The following is a 13,629-nucleotide window of genomic DNA, read 5'->3' on the forward strand; positions in this document are numbered from 1 at the left end:
GCATGCTCAGAAAAGAAAAAACACAGGGAAAGTTAACCATTACATGACATCACTTCTGCAGTCGGCTGTAGTCGGCGGACAAAATTCTTGTGCTGTCTTTGCACTTTTCAACAGACACCGACAGCCCAGGGACAAAAGACGGCCGATCGTTCGCCGACGATCGGTACGTGTGTACGGGGCTTTAGGGTCCTTTTCACACGAGCGGTGCGCTCGGCAGACTCTGTTTTTCTCAGCGGAGATCCCCGCTAAGCAGGCGGATGACAACTCCACCTCCGTTTACTTTGTAGAGACAGAGCTGTCCGTTTTCATCAGATCCAATCGGATCCTCCAGATGGATGGAAAATAGGGTTTCCATCCGTCCGGATTTCACGGACAGGATTAGATCAGATAGCAGCGGGTGCCAGCGGACATGTCTCCGCTGACATCCGCTGCTCCATATGGGTCCATGGGACATTCGTTTAGGTCCGCCTGAAATAACTGACAGGCGGACCTGATCAGAAAGCCCGTGGGAAAGGGGCCTGAAATGGCTACTCAGGCCTGCCTCATCAAAATGCTAAGACCCCGAGGACTTCTCCCAAACTAGCACTATCCAAAATTGGCTGACTAGCAGCTAAACTGACATTACAAATTGTCCTGCCTAATGAATTCTAAAGGCTAGAAAGGTACTCAGGCCTGCCTCATGAAAATGCTAAAGCCCTGAGTACTAACATTGTCTGTCAATACCCTCCCTACAAACCATGCTTAACCCCAAATCACAAAGGTGCTCCCAAAAACTATAAACTCTACACGTTTCGCTTAATATATGAGCTTCGTCAGGAGTGAAAAATAAATGCACCAAAATAAAAGTGTCAAAGAAATAAAAAAAAGTTTGTGGAGGAGACCAACCTATCCCCACATGGTTAGAACCAAAATGTTGAGTTTTTGTGTTTTGTACCTTTCCTGCTCTCACTCTATTGTTTAATACATATGTAATAATCATTAGTACAATGCTGGCCAACCAACAAATACACCCTCCCTTTATGTACATATACAGTTCAGATTATGCTTTATAGAAATTACTAAAAGTTATATTTTAATACCTATGGCATAAGGTACATAAGGGAACGCATCCTTCGTCCAGTGTAGTCTGTTTTGGAGGTTGCCTTATTGTTGCCTATCTAGTGCACCTGTTAATTTCATCAACACCAAAGCAGCTGAAACTGATTAACAACCCCCTCTGCTACTTAACTGACCAGATCAATATCCCAGGAGTTAAATTAACTTGATGCTATACTCTGATTAAAAAGTGTTTTTTCATTTTTTTTTATGAGCAGTGTATGTATGTATGTATATATATATATATGTATATATATATATATATACATACATACACACACAGTACTGTGCAAACGTTTTAGGCAGGTGTTAAAAAAATGCTGTCAATTAATAATGTGTTTATAGTTTATTTTTGCAAAACTGAACCTATCATTTTTTTTCCTGTGACCCCACTGTTGAAATTTCCTCTTACTTCCTCTCAGGACAGGAAGTGATGGGAAATCTCTCCAGCGGGGACACAGACTCAACCGACTTTCTTTTTTCTGCCTGTTGCAGTATTCACAATGAACCCCCATGTGCTCTCCTCCTGCTTCCACACTCTTCTTCCATTGGGTCTCCTCCTGTAACAACTATTCAGGGCTTGTTCACATCAGCTTCATCGAGCTGTGTTGGGTAGCATTGGCCAACACAGTCCTAACACACAGACAAGGCAATTTGCCTTCTATCCTATTAGTTTAGTCCACACCAACGCCTGTAAAACCTGTTGCATTTTTGCGCACCTTGTTGTCATTTGCTATGCCCTATTGCAAAGCACTGCCACGTATAGAATTGACTGGACCTTCGACATTAATAAACGTATCGAATCAAGCACTGAGACGTATTTTACAATGTAATGCAGCATGCGTGCACAACGCGCATCAGCAGGTGCATCCGCTGGTGTGAATAAGCCCTCAATGCTAGACTTTATTAATAAGCCTGACTATGATAAATTAGGCTATGTTTAGATTTTCATGAAGATTGCCACGTTTCTGAAAAGTGCTCTGTATTCGGATCGACTTTCAAGGGGCGTTTGACAGGAGGCAGTATGATGCACTAATTAATACATAGAGCAGAGGCATAACTAGAACCTTCAGGGCCCCCGGTGCAAGAAACCATGAAGGCCCCCCCCCAGGCCCCTGGCTGGGGCCCTTCCCTTCAAGCCTGGGGCTCTTCCCACTGATCCAGGGGCCTTTTACTCTTGTTTTGTGGGGCCCTTTTTTACTGTCTCACAGCGGGACCCTTTCACAAGTTCTGCAGTGGGCCCCCTTCCTGCCATCTTGGGGCCTTCCCACGGTGGTGGAATGCCAGGGCCCGGTTGCAAGTGTGAAATTTACGATCCTGGAAGTTCACCCACTGGTGTCAGTAGTTTTTATTTTTTTGGTATATTAATTGTATTATTTTTTTATCATTTTATTTTATTTTTTTACAATGTCACTGACTATGACTCTGTCCATTCAGAAAAGGAAGGCGCTGGAAAATTACATATTTACTGACCCCTTACTGATTCTCTATTGTGACAAATCCCCTGCAGCAGCCGGCAGGAGAAGGGAGGGAGCACAGTGGGGGGGGGGGGCGGGGGGCAGTACAGTGGGGGGGGGGGACCAAGGGAGCACACAGGAGCCCAGAGACAGCAGAACACAAGTGAACTGGATAGGAGGAGTGGCGGGGGCAGCATACAGAGGAACCAATCTCCTCCATATTCCTCCTGCAGCTACAGGAGGAAAAAGGACAGTGATTGCTCTACATGGTGCCCCCGCCACCCCTCCTATCCAGGTGTACAGGGGAGCCACACAGGCCCCCTGGAGCATGGGGCCCGGTTGCAATTGCAACCCCTACAATCCCTGTAGTTAGGCCCCTGACATAGAGACAGGTCTCAATTAGTACGGCACCACATCCATATCAGAAGTCAAAGAAAAAAAAAGAAGGAAAGAGTAAAGGATTTTAAAGGTTGCCATAAATAACCCCATATTTCATATCATCAAAAAACCTAAAAAAAATGTACAAATTGCATTAGGCTATTCTTCCTACATTTCCCAACTGGCTTTGTATAGCACTCTGTGTGCACAAAAACCTCTATCGGATAGCCTGAATAACTTATTGTTGAAGTGAGTGAGGGTCTCCATATTAAGGGAGCAGGTACAGGAATCAGCATATCATCACAGGTGTGAATCTCTACGCGTTTCGCCACATATCCTATGCCCTAAAAGCCCTTGGGGGAATCAAAAATGGAGAAGGATCTGGGAGTATTGGTTGATGATAGATTAGGAAACAGCATGCAATGTCAAGCGGCAGCTTCCAAAGCCAACAGAATATTAGCATGCATAAAGAAAGGGATGCATTCCAGAGATAAGACTATAATCCTTCCACTTTATAAAACTCTGGTCCGACCGCATCTGGAGTATTCCGTCCAGTTCTGGTCGCCAGTCCTCAGGAGGGATGTGTTGGAGCTGGAGAGAGTCCAGAGAAGGGCAACTAAACTAATTAGGGGATTGGAGGACCTTGACTATGAAGAGCGTCTACAATCGCTCGATTTATTCTCCCTGGAGAAGAGACGTCTGAGGGGGGACATGATAGCAATTTATAAATATCTTAATGGGGATCCCAGCTTAGAAAAAAAGCTGTTCATTCGAAGGGATTGCATGAGGACTCGAGGGCATACAATGCGATTAGAGGAGAAGCGTTTTAACCTCAGGCAACGCGGGGGGTTCTTTACTGTTAGGGCAACAAGATTGTGGAATTCTCTACCACAAGAGGTGGTTTCTGCGGGTAGTATGGTGGCTTTCAAAAGACTCTTAGACTTACATCTCAAGGATCAGAACATTCAGGGGTATGGGAGATGATTACAGCCACACATGCCTACACAGGTTGAACTGGATGGACTATTGTCTTTATTCAACCTCACCTACTATGTAACTATGTAACTATGTAACTATGTAACTAAAAGGATCCCCTGAGAAACCATCTGACCAAACCCATAGAGATCCACTACGCGTTTCACTAGATGGCTTCCTATTAAGGCATAGGATAGGTAGTGAAATGCATAGAGATCCACACCGGGGATGATATGCTGATTCCTGTACCTGGCCCTTTATATGGAGACCCTCACTTACTTTAACAATAAGCCATCCGATACGGGGGTATTTTTGCAGACAGAATGCTAAATATAGCCAGTTGAGAAATGTAGGAAGGATAGCCTCATGCAATTTGTACATGTTTTTATTTTTTTATGATGATATGAAAGATGTTTGTATAATTTTATGCATTTCTAGTTTCCTTTATTTGGGGTTATTTATGGCAACCTTTAAAGTAGGGATCGACCGATTTTTGGCAACACTGATATATCGGGCGCCGATATGCACTTTTCCCGATATATCAGAATCGGCCCCTGAGGTTACAGATATTGCCGATATTTCGGGAATGTGCTTGTACCGGAGTGATGCCTGCAGCTAGAGGCATCACCCCGATACCGGTGTCCATGGCCGACGGTCGGCTGACTTGTAATTACAACCGATGCGGCTGAGAAGCAGCTCGGCTGTCATTAAAAGGAGGGGGAGGGGACGTCCCCCTCCTGCCGCATTCCGCGGCTCGCCCAGGTCTCCCGGCTCACCCGGAGACCCGGGCATCCTACCTCCACCGCCGCTGAAGAGAAGACCCGATCAAAGCCGCATTTGGCTCTGATAGGGTCTCAATGTAAAAAACCCGGAAGTGATGTCATGACATCACTTTGGGGTACTCGGCGCCAAATTAAAAAAACTGACAGCATTTAAAACAGCCAAACCTGGCGTTTTGAATGCTTTTCAGTGCCGAGAAATGGTTTGGGGTCCCCCAGATCCCTCCACAAGGAGTACTTTTGTAAAAAGAAAATACATCCGATGACCAAAATATTGGTATTGGTATCAGGATTAAAAAAACGATATCGGTCAATCACTACTTTACTCTTTCCTTCTTTTTTTGTTTGAGGCAGTATGATGGCTCATCCCCATTTGTTTTAACCCTGCAAATGGTGCACACTCTGTCTGCGTTTAGGGACATGCACCTGTATCTGCACAGCTGTCACAATGGGGCCATTGGCTGTGTCCATGCAGTCGCTGCATCCCTATAGACATGAATAGGACTGCCTGCATGTGGATGCACAAACACCTGTGCATCTCTTGCAAGTGAAGACTTCCCCTTTGCACAAGTGTATGGCTATTGTGTTATTTTCTACACTTTACTGCAAAAATGACAGTTAGAATCTGATTTGCTCCTTTGAACATCTATATTTTGTTTTCTTCTGCCCCATTGCAAATTATTTCAAACACTGTCTAGGAAATATTCCTGGTAGTGCAAATTTTCTTATTAACTTTCATCAGTAACGATTTCTCCTGCGCCCTGGATGGCACACTTTTGATCATTTTTTCTAGTAATGATCATGGTCTGTATGAGGCTTATAAAATATAAGTGTAAGGATGTAAAATGTCTTGTTCTTTTATCAATTAGTTGGAATGCTTGTGTTATTTTCAACTCTGCACTACAGAAATGACAGCTGGATGCTCATAGGTTGCTGTGGGCAACATGAACACTGATGTGGGGACATATTTTTTTTATTGGCAAATTACACAGGACTTCATAATACACAGAGCGCTGCGCCCAGGACTACATAATACACAGAGCGCTTGGCGCAGGACTGCATAATACACAGAGCGCGGGGCACATGACTGCATAATACACAGAGCACTTGGCACAGGACTGCATAATACACAGAGCACTTGGCACAGGACTGCATAATACACAGAGCGCAAGGCACATAACTGCATAATACACAGAGCGCTGGGCACAGGACTCCATAATACACAGAGCGCTGGGCACAGGACTCCATAATACACAGAGCGCTGCGCCCAGGACTACACAAATACACAGAGCGCTTGGCACAGGACTCCATAATACACAGAGCGCTGGGCACAGGACTCTATAACACACAGAGCGCTGGGCACAGGACTCCATAATACACAGAGCGCTGGGCACAGGACTCCATAATACACAGAGTGCTGGGCACAGGATTACATAATATGGAGCACTGGGCACAGGACTACATAACTCACTGGGCACAGGACTACATAACACACAGAGCGCTGGGCACAGGACTGCATAATACACAGAGCGCTGGGCACAAGACTGCATAATACACAGAGCAATGGGTACAGGACTGCATAATACACTGAGCGCTGGGCACAGGACTGCAGAAATACACTGAGCGCTGGGCACAGGACTGCATAATACACAGAGCGCTGGGCACAGGAATGCATAATACACAGCGCTGGGCACAGGACTACATAATACAGAGAGCGCTGGGCAAAGGACTACATAATACACAGCGCTGGGCACAGGAATGCATAATACACAGAGCACTCAGCACAGGACTACATAATACACAGAGCGCTGGGCATAGGACTGAATCCGGGGACAGACATGGTCCGGGGACAGTGTCCTCAGTTTGGGGATGTCTGGTCACCCTATCATAATGGCGGGTTTACATATGCAGCTGTCACTGCTGCTCCTCTGAAAAGTGAACCATCTTTCAGAGGCATTTAACAAGCGGCTCGGAGGCTATATGTTGCCTCTGGGGTGCCGGCTTTAAGTGCTCATTTCCTGCACCGCATTCCAAACGCACTGGGTGAGGGATCTGCTGCAGGTGTCATTCCTAACAACAGATAACAAATGCAGTGCTTTTGCCTTCACTGGATCACATAGTACCTCAGTACTATGCAATCTGGTTGCAGTGTGTTTGTAAAAGTAGTGCATGCGATCCAGTGCAATTTCAGTCAATTCAAGTGAATGGGCTGAAAAATTAATCGCACTGAATCACACCAGAATCACACAGGAGTCACACAGGAACGCGGAGCGTTTTCCTGTGTCATTCCTGATGTGAACCAGCTCTAAATCTTCAAGGCGTCCCAATACTTTTGACAATATAGTGTAGATAACAATAGTTTTCTATGAGCCCCCACATTGACCCTGCGGCGGTCTATGCAGATTAGTGCAGCTCGATGGAGATGGTGTGCATGAGCTCTTATGGCAGCCATGCACAGTGCGATAAAACCGAATGATTGACGTCCGATTCAACAAAACCATAGAATCAGACTATAATTGGGAGAGACAAAAATGGCATGGCTGAGAGATGAGCAAAACATCGTCACATTTTGAATGACCCAAATCATTGTGGTGGATAAAAACGACCCAACAAGATCAATCCTTAACGTTTTTTCATACCCTATGAGACATGTTTATCTATATGTAGATCCGATTGTAAGGGAATCACAAAAGCACCATTGATTGAGCCTGTAGATTTTGTTTTCTTGCTAGTTTAGGGCTGATTCACACTAGTGCGATGGCAGACATCACATGAGATGTCTGTGCGATGCGAATTCAGCCATACAAACTTGCATCACATTCGGATAAAGCTCTCACAGGACCCTTTTTTTTTGTCTGCACCAGAATCGAGTCGCACGGCTATTCACACCCATGCAATCCACTTCTGCGAATTGCGCTGCGTTTTGCAAACTGATTGCGGGGTGTCGTTAACTTAACATACGCTTCGCAATCAGTTTGCATGAACAGGCTTCGATTTTGATGCGCTGTGAATTCGCACAGCATCTAGTGTGAACTGGCCCTGAATGTCTGATTTAAATTGTTTTGTTGAATTGGACGTCGATTGTTCTGGTTCATCAAATATTGTATAATGTTAATGATTGTGGTAATTATGAGATTTTTATAGTAAAGTTTGCTAAGAAGAAAGTCGCTTCGGCTCCATTCGCACAGGTGTTTTTCCACGCTGCAAATGGAGCCTAAGCAACCACTGTTTTATTTTCAAATCTGCATGGCAGAAATGACAGTTGGAAGCAGATCGGTTGCTACGGGCAATGCAAACACTTGTCAGCTTTTAACGTTTTGCCACGATGCAAATCACAAAGTGGGTTCAGTCGCAGTCACTGTGGATAATCATTCGCTGTGCGAACATTTACGACTAGCTTCAGCTGCCAACGGCCTGTCATTGCGGTGTACGGGCTCTGCTGTCACACCTATCCGCACACAGCTGCCATTCCCAGTCATAGGAATCAGTAGGTTGTTGCCACTGGGATTTGCAGTGCAGCAAAATGCCTGGACGAATGGAGAATGTCCTTTTCAATTAATTAGCACCGTTGTTTTATTTTCAAATCTACATGGCAGAAATGACAGTTGGAAGCAGATCGGTTGCTATGGGCAACGCAAACACTTGTCAGCTTTCAGCATTTTGCCATGCTGCGAATCACAAAGTGGGTTCAGTTGCAGTCACTGCAGGTAATTATTCGCTGTGCAAACAGTTACAACTAGCTTCAGCTGCCAACAGCCTGTCATTGCGGTGTACGGGCTCTGCTGTCACACCTATCCGCACACAGCTGTCATACCCAGTCGTAGGAATCAGTAGGTTGTTGCCGCTGGGATTTGCAGTTCAGCAAAATGCCTAGATGAATAAAGAATGTCCTTTTCAATTAATTAGCACCGTTGTCTTATTTTCAAATCTGCATGGCAGTTGGAAGCAGATCGGTCGCTATGGGCAACGCAAAGACTTGTCAGCTTTCAATTTTCCCTTTCCGATTTAGATGTAATCATACACGGCAAGGAATAAATAGGAGAGATAGATCTGAATTGTGCTGAGCAAATTCCAACACATAAGCCAGCAAGGTGGAGCCTGGCAGTCAGGCTTCACAGCAAAGGACAGGTTAACAAGACAACAGTCTTTGTAGAAGTGGGCGGGGTGGTGTCACCACCTCCTGGTAAAGCCCGCCCCCCCCCCTGTAGTCTAACAGGATCCTGGTGAAGATCTGTAATAACAGCAGGTGCACCTGGCAGCGGCAGGTAAGAGGACTTCAATGTCTTTCCTATGTATTTCCATAGTCCAGGGTCACAGCATGGGGATCTGAGCTTGTCAGGACACGAGATTGCTGCTGTACTTCTAATAGATGTGACTGCACAAGGGGTTAACCCATGCCTTCCCTTTCCTGGCCGCTCACCTGACGTTGTCATGTTGTTCTAGGTATCCCTCTGTGAGCGTACAGTTGTCCTGATCTGTTTGCAGAAGGTGTTCACCTGTTGAGATATAACTAAAGACAAAACTTAATTTTTTTTTAGTTTTGAATAGAGCTGGAAATGGTTAAAACCCGGTTTTGTTTTTTTAAGCTGTCAGTGTCCCCTTAGGGATATTTTCCTTCACTTCCTGTCCACAAAATATGAGATGAGAGGAAATCTCTATAAAGGAAGTTTAAAAATCCTCTTTGACAGCTGTCATAGGAACAGGTGTCCCCACTGGAACATTCCCATTTATTTCCTGTTCCAGGAACTACTGGAAAATGTTAGCACAATGGGGACACGGATAACGAGAAAAAAAATGTGGCAGGTTCTTACCCTTCCCTGCACTGTCTGAAAAAAAGAAATCTAGAAAAAGTTTTACATTTCAGGGTTTTTTTTAATGCTGGTCCATGAACAGATCCCCTGCTGAATCAGAGCAGAACAGGACAGGTGTCACTTTTGCCTGTTCAGTATTTTGCTGCATTTTGGACTTCCTGGACCCTTGTTCAATCTTTGGGTGGCCAGACTTGAATTTGTTTACATCAGGCTATCTACAATTCATCATGTTTAAGTCTGGACTTGGATGGGCTTCAAGGTAAGCAGATATAAAGGAACGCACGTCCTTTTATGTCTGCCTGACCATAGACATACAGAGAGCCTCCGATCAATTCCACCCAATAATCTGACAGGTGGACCTGATCAGAAGAAAGGACCCGACAGATCATCAGGGCCACACACTTCCAAGATCAGCGTGGGCGGGCACAGTGAGGTGTCTCCAATCAGATGTGGACACGAGGCTTGACAAATGAATGACAGCCTGACACTGGCCTGACAGGTGGACGTGGACCTGATCAGAAGAAAGGACCCTTGGGGGTCACACAGACATATCAGGGCCACACACTTCCAAGATCAGCGTGGGCGGGCACAGTGAGGTGTCTCCAATCAGATGCGGACAGGAGGCTTGACAAATCAATGACAGGCTGACACTGGCCTGACAGGTGGACCTGATCAGAAGAAAGGACCCTTGGGGGTCACACAGACACATCATCAGGGCCACACACTTCCAAGATCAGCGTGGGCGAGCACAGTGAGGTGTCTCCAATCAGATGCGGACAGGAGGCTTGACAAATCAATGACAGGCTGACACTGGCCTGACAGGTGGACGTGATCAGAAGAAAGGACCCTTGGGGGTCACACAGACACATCATCAGGGCCACACACTTCCAAGATCAGCATGGGCGGGCACAGTGAGGTGTCTCCAATCAGGAGGCTTGAGAAATCAATGACAGGCTGACACTGGCCACAGATGTTCACATGTGGTTTTCCTGCAGTTAGGGACAGATGTGCACCCCTGGATGCAAGCATACAGAGGAACCAATCTCCTCCATTTTCCTCCTGCAGCTACAGGAGGAAAAAGGAGTACAGTGATTTCTCTACATGCTGCCCGCCGCTCTTCCTATCCAGGTGTACAGGGGAGCCGCACAGGCCCCCTGGAGCATGGGGCCCGGTTGCATTTGCAACCCCTGCAACCCCTGTAGTTACGCCCTTGCATCTGTCCCTAACCACAGCTAATCCCTCTGTGTACTATTAGAAGGGGGGAGTCTCAGCCCGTCATTGATTTGTACGGGCTTCCTGTGTGCAGCTTATCATACACCTGGCCATACCCACTGCTGACATTCCCTGATCTCTTAAGCCCCTGTTCACATTGGAACGACTTGTCATGCGATCTGACCGGTCAAATCGCATGACAAGTCGCAGCCTTTTGCCGGCAATCGCAGTTTTCAAATCGGCGCAACACCAACGTTGTGGTGCCGCACCGAATTAAAAAAGTAGTTCCTGCACTACTTTTTTGGCAATTTCAAGTGCGACTGGCATAGACTCAGTGCATGAAGCCACACAGATGTCTTCCAAGTTGCACTGACGTGCTGTTTTGAAGTCTCACGATTTCAAAGCTGCTGTCAATGTGAACAGCGGCTAAATCAGTCAATGTGAACAGCGGCCTAAATCAGCAGTGTGCGTGAGCCCCCTGGATACCATTCACATCATTTGTCTGCAGGATGTGGATGCCCATACACGGGCAGATATTGCAGCAATTGTGGCAACAGGTCAGATCGCTGTCTATCCTTGCAGATGGATTTCCGTTTATAAAGACATCCACTGTTCCATACATCGCTGTCAATTTTATGATGAAGAGAGACCTTTGTAGACTGCACAACTAATGAAAGTGACATTATCAGTATCGGCTCTTGAAAGTCTGTAAACTTGTAGCCAACTTTGGTCTGAAAAGTGCTCCACTGTGGATCGCTTTTCAGAGGGTGGTAAAATCTGTCATCATTGTGAAAGAAGCCTTACGACATCACAAGTAATGGTATATGTACATTGCAGTACAGTGCCATTCACAGTAATATACTTATGTACACATACAGTAAAAAAAGAACACAATACAACACACACAAGTGAATAGTCTGCATTGTGTTGCCGAAAACCGCACATGCCATTTTTTTTTGTGCCCTGCGCTGACAGCTGATTTGTAATGAATAAGTTACCTTAGCGCAGCATATGCAACGGTGAGATTGTTTTGATATATTTTTTCCTGATCCAACTATTATGGGCTGGATTAAACAGCGACCATCTTATATCTATGGGGACCATCTTAGATCATCTTATATCTATGGGGACCATCTTATATCTATGGGGACCATCTTATATCTATGGGGACCATCTTATATCTATGGGGACCATCTTATATCTATGGGGACCATCTTATATCTATGGGGACCATCTTATATCTATGGGGGACCATCTTATATCATCTTATATCTATGGGGACCATCTTATATCTATGGGGACCATCTTATATCATCTTATATCTATGGGGACCATTTTATATCATCTTATATCTATGGGGACCATCTTAGATCATCTTATATCTATGGGGACCATTTTACAGTATATCATCTTATATCTATGGGGACCATCTTAGATCATCTTATATCTATGGGGACCATCTTAGATCATCTTATATCTATGGGGACCGTCTTATATCATTTTATATCTATGGGTATCTAAAGATCATAGAAATGAGGTTGGCAGATGGGAAGACCTAAGAATTCCTATTGAAAATTTCATTATTGGAGTTCTTAGGAAAGCCTGGTTGGTACAGTGCATCCGGAAAGTATTCACAGCGCTTCACTTTTTCCACATTTTGTTATGTTACAGCCGTATTCCAAAATGGATTAAAGCGGTAGTATACTCCGCCATTAAACTTTTACCTACAGGTAAGCCTATAAAAAGGCTTACCTGTAGGTAAAATGAATATATCTCCTAAACCTGCACAGTTTAGGAGATATTTACCCTGCATGCAGCTGCTGACACCAGTGGCGCATGCGCTCTGAAGGTCCGGCCGACCTTCAGAGCTCTTTGCTGGCTCCTTGTCGGAAAGTAAACTTCCGCACGCATGCGCGGGAGTGACGTCATCGCGGCTCCGGCTACTCACAGCGCCGGAGCCGCCAAACCTGGAAGAGACACAGAGGGAACATGACAGTCCCCCAGCGCTGTCCGGGCGACTGTGTCGGGGCTTCTTTCTTAGGTAAGTATTTCATAATGAGCTAGTATGCGATACATACTAGCTCAGTATGCCTTTGTCCTGCAGGTTTTTTTTTGTTTTGTTGTGAGGATACAACCGCTTTAAATCCATTATTTTCTTCATAATTCTACAAACAATATCCCATAATGACAATGTGAAAGAAGTTTGTTTGAAATCTTTGAAAATGTATTAAAAATAAAAAAAATGTGCATAAGTATTTACAGCCTTTGCTCAATACTTTGTTGAAGCACCTTTGGCACCAATTCCAGCCTCAAGTCTTTTAGAGTATAATGCTACAAGCTTGGCACACCCATTTTTGGCCAGATTCTCCTGTTCTTCTTTGCAGGACCTCTCAAGCTCCATGAGGTTGGATGGGGAGTGTTGGTGCACAGCCATTTTCAGATCTCTCCAGAGATGTTTACTCGGGCTCAAGTTTTGGCTCTGGCTGGGCCACTCAAGGACATTCACAGAGTTGTTCTGTTTCCACTCCTTTCTTATCTTGGCTGTATGCTTAGGGTCGTTGTCCTGTTGGAAGATGAACCTTCGCCCCAGTCTGAGGTCCAGAGTGCTCTGGAGCAGGTTTTTATCAAGGATATCTCTGTAGATTGCTGCATTCATCTTTCCCTCCAGCCTGACTAGTCTCCCTGTTCCTGCCACTGAAAAACATCCCCACAGCATGATGCTGCCACCACCATGCTTCATTGTAGGGATAGTAGTGGCCAGGTGAGGAACAGTCATGATTTCTTCCAGACATGACGCTTGCAATTCAGGCCAAAGAGTTCAATCTTTGTTTCATCAGACCAGAGAATTTTGTTTCTCATGGTCTGAGAGTCCTTTTGGCAAACTCCAGGCGGGATGTCATGTGGCTTTTACTGAGGAGTCCA

General features: G+C 45.3%; 1 protein-coding gene across 1 annotated transcript in view; it reads left to right on the forward strand.

The window, feature by feature from the left end:
* Nucleotides 1-8,874: 8,874 nt before the first annotated feature.
* Nucleotides 8,875-13,629, forward strand: part of CRACR2B (calcium release activated channel regulator 2B) — a 103,415-nt gene continuing 98,660 nt past the window's right edge. The window contains exon 1 of the mRNA XM_082269730.1: nt 8,875-8,949. The gene's annotated coding sequence lies outside the window, so the exon portion shown is untranslated. The remainder of the gene's footprint in view (nt 8,950-13,629) is intronic.

Source organism: Pelophylax lessonae, assembly GCF_965119305.1.
Source record: "Pelophylax lessonae genome assembly, chromosome: 10".
NCBI lineage: Eukaryota > Metazoa > Chordata > Amphibia > Anura > Ranidae > Pelophylax > Pelophylax lessonae.